Source organism: Porites lutea, chromosome 3 (assembly GCF_958299795.1).
Source record: "Porites lutea chromosome 3, jaPorLute2.1, whole genome shotgun sequence".
Classification (NCBI taxonomy): Eukaryota; Metazoa; Cnidaria; class Anthozoa; order Scleractinia; family Poritidae; genus Porites; species Porites lutea.
The window spans coordinates 24,316,214-24,323,525 of record NC_133203.1 but is presented as its reverse complement, the minus strand read 5'-3'; the positions used below and the strand labels follow the sequence as shown (position 1 = coordinate 24,323,525).

Below are 7,312 nucleotides of genomic sequence, written 5' to 3'. Positions count from 1 at the left end.
TGCCCCCACAATTCTATCAATGAATTGATTGTTTGAAAAATGAATCCGTTAGTTGTTCCCGTAACTGGTGTCAAATTCAAAGCGGCATTTCTGCATGCGTAATGAGCAGTGGATATTTTACGAGCACTTCCCTGTATCTGGTCAGATTGAAAATCTTTGAATGGATAAAATTGCTTGGAAGACATTTACGTCAAATTCAGGGAAAATGAGGTGGTAGAAAATTTTATAACTGCCTCGCGTGTGAATTCACGGCTCATTACGGATGAAAGAATACAGAGATGAAACTGAAATCTACAACTACCAACGGATTCAACTTTTGAATAATAAATTCATTAATGGAATCTTGCTGGGTACGCTTGACCTGGCTTGACTGTAACAACGAAACCACGTCTGAACCTAGAAAGTTTTCAACGTTTGTCGTCACGCGTATCATCGTATCTTTACTGATTATTGGTTATTCTTGAGGCAGTATACGTATTTGCAACATCCTGGTTGTTTACCATTTACACGGGCAAACCGGTCGGTCCGGTCTGGGCAAATGGTACGAAAACACTGTTCAGGACTGGTAAATTTCGTCCCGCAATCGCGTTTACCATTTATACAAATCAGTTCCATTTACCGGAAAACGACCGCGAAAGCCTGAGACTGGTATCAAAGATGACTTTGAAGAAATGGAACACGAATTTCCGTTTGGAATCAGTATTCCATCGGGACAAACAGGACTACCTTTTCAGATGTTCCGTTTCCGCTGGGAAGACCCAGAAAGTCGTGTTCCATTTACTTTCCAACCAGATTTCTCGGAAAATTTTTGTGAATGGTAAACAACCCCTGACGCAATCGTCGCCTCTTCTTCCGTTGATCAAAAACCCGGGGACTCTGGGTACGAAATTGTGGATGATGCATTACAGCGGTGATTATATTGGCGTGAACACCTAAAATATGTCTGGAATGTTTATTGTGTTGCAACCAATCACAGGTGAGATCTTCACACTACAGAAACCACAGGCAACGAACGGTTTCCGATCGGTCATGGAACAAATTATTTTCGTTTTGTTTAAGGATACAAACTGCCTTATTAGGAATTTAAAACACCGCTGTTCCCCAAGATCAGTGCCGAGGACCGCATCCAGTAAATCGTTCGATTTTAGAAAGAAAAGTTTTAGAAGCCAACGCGACGCGACGGCGACCAGCTTTCCATGTAACGACATATCACATGAAGACAATAAAAAATGAACAATCGTGATGTTTTCGTTTCTGATAGCACAATCCTTGCTGATATTTTTTTGTAGAACAAGGGGATTCGATTTGTGTGAACTAACGATTGAACCTTCGAACTACTATCTACTACCTACGGTCAGGCGTAACTACCGATTTCGATCGTTACAAAAAGTTTGAAAACTCGCGCGCCAAACCGTCGCGTGGGTAGGCCCGGCACATCGGCTTTGTAATTTATTTCAACATCGCTCAAACCTGTATTCTTCGCTATTATAGCAAATACTGTAAACAAATAGGAAGGAAAAGCAATTGTTTACTTGTAAAAAGACTGAATGTTAAAACAAAATGAAAATAATTTGTTCCGTGACAGATAGGAAACCGTTCGTTGCCTGTGGTTTCTGTGGTGTGATGATCTCGTCTGTAATTGGTTACATCACAATAAACATTCCAGACATATTTTAGGTGTTCACGCCAATATGATCACCGCTGTAATAAGCTTGCTTGCATCATTTCCCCAGTCAGTTAGCACCTTAGTCGCCTCTGCAACACGATCGCTCGTTGCTGTGTTGAAGTATTAACATTTCAGACTCTTTAACGGCAGCTTTTTAAGGAAGGCAGTCTTCTTGGTGACTAATAAGGTAACTTAGCTAACTTTACTTAAAATTGCATGCAACAAAAGTTGATATTTTGGACCCAAGGGTCACTGGGAATATTACTATCTAACATTCCAAGAGGGAATCGAATTTAAAGCTTGTAAGCTTACTTTTTACAATTAAAAATTTTCGATCCTGAGAAAGAAACATGATAGTTTTCTGTTATTTGTGTCTTTGAAACAGCAGAAAGTCGAGAACTACTGATTTGGGATCATCATCAAACGCAATGAATTGGTAAGTAATCTCTGCTTCTATTAGTCTAAACGGTCAAAAGGAGTATCTTATTCTAACGGACTGAATTTTTCCTCCTACAAAAACTAATGTGCGGATTTATGCATGTTCTACTATTATCGTTTGAGTCTGTTCTTTGAATTGTAGAGAATTACTCTGGTACTGTAGTTTCACTTTTCAAACCTATTACCGTTGGTTGCGCGTGACTTAAAAAAGCGCGCTAAAGTTTCTTGGCGCCAACTTGTCAAGATTTGTAAAAGGGCTTTTTCAGTCTCGTAACAGACTGAATTTGTCCCTCTACAAAACCTAATTTGCGGAGTTACACATTTGCTACTACCACCTTTTGAGCCTGTTCTTGAAATGTGAAGAATTTCACTGATAGGTTTACTTTCGAGTTGTATAGCGCTTGGTTGCGTGAGAGTTAGAAAAGCGCGCTCTTTCTTGCCCCTAATTTGTAAAAGTTGTCGTGTTTTTGATGTTGCGCCTCCACTACAGACTCAACATTGGTAAAATAAAATAGCCATAGGGAGGAGAATGGATGTGGTTTCATATTTTTGCCCTACTTTTTAGCTAAACTAGTAATAATTATGCTTATTTCATGATTCACACCTTTTCTTTTGTTATTCAGCAACATTTATTTAACGTACAACCCTCTTGAATATTCAACAAACTGAAAGTCCGGGGAGGGCTTGATGACGTTGCAGGGTAGAGCGGGGCTGATAAATTGATTTTATAACTATTAATTAGGAATTTATCTGTATAAATCACTCGTTTGAGGGATTTATACAGATAAATAAATAATATAAGCCCCTCCAAAAGGGCCTTTGAAAAATATAAGCCACGGGGCTTATTTTCGGAATATTACGGTATCTCCGTTCTCGGTATTTATCTCTTACATATATTAATGAGGGCATGCGTTCGAGTTTTCTTAGCCCCTCCAGGTTAGGGCCGAATCGCACTAGAGCCAGACATTTCGAATGTCCCGGGGCAAACTCCACAGGATTTGGCTTTAAGTTTGTCCGCTGACAATTTGTCTGTTGTCCACGCTCCATCGCACTAACGTTTTGTTTACGTTTTGGTCCGACATCTTGCAAAGTGAAGAACGCGCGAAAACCAAAGATCACGTTGTACTCATCATTTTTGACGTCTTAATTAAAAAACAAACACCAGCTATTGTATTCTCGGTTGTTTGATCCATTTGTCCTGCCTCGGAGCAGGACATCGCAGCCTTTGAAGTTTGGCTGTCCTTCGGAATATTTGGCTAACTCGAAAATACGCGATCGCATTAGGACAAGTCAAGCGTTGACAGATTTTTGACATAAAATAAACAATTTTTGATTTGTCTGGCTCTAGTGCGATTCGGCCCTTAGATTTCATACCGTCGAGCATTATTCCAAAATAGGGAAAAGATCATGACTTTTGCTTATAAAGTAAACATTTTCCTATGCTCTTTGTGTGGACGGCTTCAAATTTTGACATGTCTTACTCTTCCAGTCAAGTATGGTTGATACTCGGGTTGATAAAAATGTAAAGTAGATCCTACTGAAAAGTTCTATTTTGTTAAAAAGATAAAAATATGACCACGAACTTCAAAAGCATTGTGGCCTTGAAGGTTATCCCGGCTTCTTGCGTGACACAACTCAGTGAAGTAAAAACAATGATTATAGAAGCGAGAGAAACATTAGAACTGTTCATCTTCACAACTTTTGAGCTTTTGTAGGTCAGTTCATCACATGTTAAACTTCTTAATCATCTTGCTTGGCGAGCGAGACGGTCTTATCAACAAAATCCTGCGTACATATATCAGACATGGATAAATGTTTTTCGAGCATTTGGGAAGTAATGACTACAAATGTATAAATAGACTCAAACGCACGGGTAAATTAATCCTTACGTCACAAATCGGCAAATTTTACGTGGTGTTTGTTTGCCTACCAACTTTCAGCTTGATTTGACCGGTATATTTACCGAGAAAGGACGTTGCAGGATCGCCAGCTCAACGATAAAACCCCATTCGAAAACAACCCCAAAGCCGAACTCAAATAACTCCGTGCTTGATTAAGCACGTGTGCACGAAAATAGCGTCTTCAATCTTCAGTAAAACTACTCGCCACGAGGTGCGCGCTTGCCATTTGCGTGCCCACCTTTCCGGACGAGTACTTTGACGTATTTCTGCATCCGGTACTTGACCTTGAATACTTGACCCGACCACAAAATCGAGTTTCTCTCCGCATATGTTCGTGTCCAGGCCTCTCGCAGGTTGCGTTCAGGTTGCGTTCTCCTGACGTCGAACGCAACATTTGTTGGATATCGAAAAGTACACGTGATGACGAGTAAGCACAATCCAGGGGTATAAACCGGCATTTCATACATGGAAATATCTTTAGGCAAGCTTAAGCAACGAGAACGCTTACTTCCCGAACGTGCATGAAAAGCAACCGGAAGTTTGTTATCCCAGCTTCCTCAAAGACGGTCTTAGTTCCTGTCCCACGTGGGGCAGGAACGCGTGATGTGTGTGGGAGCTTATTCTCACTCAATGAATCTGAATGACTTTGATCCCGCTGTACCAATCTGTCGAATCAGAGCACTGAAAGAAAGAAAATATTAACTTCCGGTTGCGTCATAGAACACTTCTCCAGTCATAACAACGGAAACAGGGTGACCATAACTTTAGTTTCATTAGACAACAAGTAAATTTTGTAGTTTGAATTGGTTTTTGTCCTGCTATCGATAGATAGATTAGATATCTGAATTTACACTATTTTTTTAAAGACGGCTCCTTTTTAATAGAAGGCCTTGCAATTGGCATTAAGACATTGTTTTGTTGAAAGAGTTAACTTTCTGAATTCCGAAATCTTTCCAAGAAAAAAAAAACTTATGGCGAATAGCCAGCAGCATACGCCAAACAGAAAAACCGCAAACAAAATGTGTGACTACAATCACAAACAGTTAATGTTTGAAAAGTAATACCATGCGTTAGATTCGTCAGACTTTAAAGATGGAGGTAGTATGCAACAGCTATGGTAACAGTCATATTACGCGATGCTAGTTTACGCATTAAAAAAACTCAAACTTGTAGACCTTGGTTTACTTGTGGGCCAGTTTCTGATAGTGGATAAACAGTTTTGTGAATATCGATACTGACCATTTGACAAATATCTGAATGTGATAAACGTAAAGAGAAAAAGATGATTTCTTAATTTGTCATCAGTTGATGTTAATTTTGGTCGAAATTTGATGTTACAGTTCGATCTCCATTTATCATAATTTATTTAAAAAAAAATACTATTTGGAAGATAAAATAGGATGCAAAGAGAAAACTTGTGTCGCATGAACACTATTTGTTATTGCTTAACAGGATTGAATAGTGCACACTCAGTGTAATTTTTCATAATACCACTATTTCGGTACACAGAAGTGAAATATACAAGCGTACTAATAACAGTTGTATATGATTCCAGCAAATGTCAATCTTAAGTGACGTAGTTTTGTAGTGAGAAGGGTCCGTTTAGAACTTTGAAGGCAGGTACATTAGAATCCCAATTTATCAAACTTCGGCAGTTTTTCGAAATTCCGATAATTTGAACCTAACCTTAAACTTCTTCAACAGTCAAAAATTGTAATCCCCCCCTCCTCCGATGTTTGAAACCTCCCAATAATTCAAACCAATTTGCTCCTCCCAAGGTGGTTGAAAACTAGGAGTGTCAGTCTTTACATTCAACTTAACCGGTTTCGGAACGCATTTACCAACTGCTTGCTTTTTTCTTTTAGTACTACATCGAAGAAACATTACAATTTTGTTAATTCCCCTATGGGGAGTTTACCAGTAACAGCGGTGCCAGGAATTGGACAAGTTCGGGGAGCGCAGTTGAATCAGAATGGAATCGTGGAAGCCTCTGAAATCTACGGGCAGTTCCTCTGGATGAAAAGAAATGAAGAAATGTTTATTGGCTGGCTTCAACAACAGTGTAGAATTGGTCCAATGTGTGCTACGCGTGCTTATAATGCTTTCCTGGTATGGAGCCAACACCACTTGGAATAACAAAATGTGATACAATAAGAAAAGAAGAAAATAAGTGAAAAGTGAAACAATCAGGGAGGAAAAAATACACCTGAGGGATGAAAACTATTTAAACAACTTTAGTAGCGAGAAGTACCAAGGCAAGAAAAATTCAAGAAAGCTTCATGTAGTTCATGTTTGAATGACTATACCGCCTCAAAAGCAAGCATGCAAGGTCATTAGAGCATTCATACCATTTTACCTATGGCTTATCAGAGAACCAAAACAAATATATAACCTTGTATTTTAGTTTATCTTTGTGTTTTAGTTTATTTTAATTCGTGTTCCCCGTTAGTGCGTTAGTGCCGATGGCGCTAGGACGACCAGACACAATAATTAAGGGCTATGTATGTATGTAAATGTATGGACAACGAGCAATTAATGTTGACGAGAGGGATCCACTTCTTCGAAATAGAAACTGGTTTGTAGGATTCTGGTTTAAATTAGTACTCAACATACTTAGCTGAGGCTTATTGGTCTTGTTCCTGGGTCTGCAGCCCCATACGTCAGTGGTGTCTGGCTAGCAGAAAGCAAAAATTTAGCTGAATAGCAAGGTTTTCAAGGCTCAAAAACTTTTCGATATCTTTCTAGTAGTCTAGAGGAATAAAATTAAAATAATAGAGACTGGTACTGAGAGGGTACTGGTAGGACGTGTTGTAGATCGCTCTAATGAGTATTATAATTTTTATTTTATTTTTTTTTTGCATGCACAACTCCTCCTCGAATAGTTTTGCTAGCTGCGGACAGAGCTTTTGTCATGTTATTTACGTATTAATAAAGTTTTGTTGTTGTTGTTGTTGTTATCAGTCCAATTTTTCCAAAACATTTAACTTTGTACATTGCCAAAAAGGTGAGATTTTCAAGAGATTAATTGCTGCAAGAGGTGAAGAGTGGGTCTTGCTAAATAACCAATTCCACGAAAGGAGTTTGTAGGAAGTATTCTCTGCAAAAATCGGTATGAAAGGTAATGAGGGTCGTACTCAGTGGGTTGGGGGGGAGGCGGATAGAGACGAGCTCTGGCACCGAGAAACGATATTCTCACAGCTTGCAAAGCGGTCACCTCGCGTAGTGCTCAGCGGTTGATTGCTGTGTATTTTTCACAAAGTAAAATATTTCGGAGGCGGGAAACGAGCTAGCAGAGAAAATAGTTCAA

At 39.2% G+C, this 7,312-nt stretch overlaps 1 long non-coding RNA gene across 1 annotated transcript; it reads left to right on the top strand.

Annotated features, from left to right (window-relative positions):
* The first annotated feature begins 1,752 nt into the window (after nt 1–1,752).
* Nucleotides 1,753–6,955, top strand: LOC140929532 (uncharacterized). Its single transcript, XR_012164738.1, has 3 exons — nt 1,753–1,853; nt 2,052–2,102; nt 5,871–6,955. It is a non-coding gene; the product is annotated as an uncharacterized lncRNA (long non-coding RNA).
* The last annotated feature ends 357 nt before the right edge of the window (nt 6,956–7,312 follow it).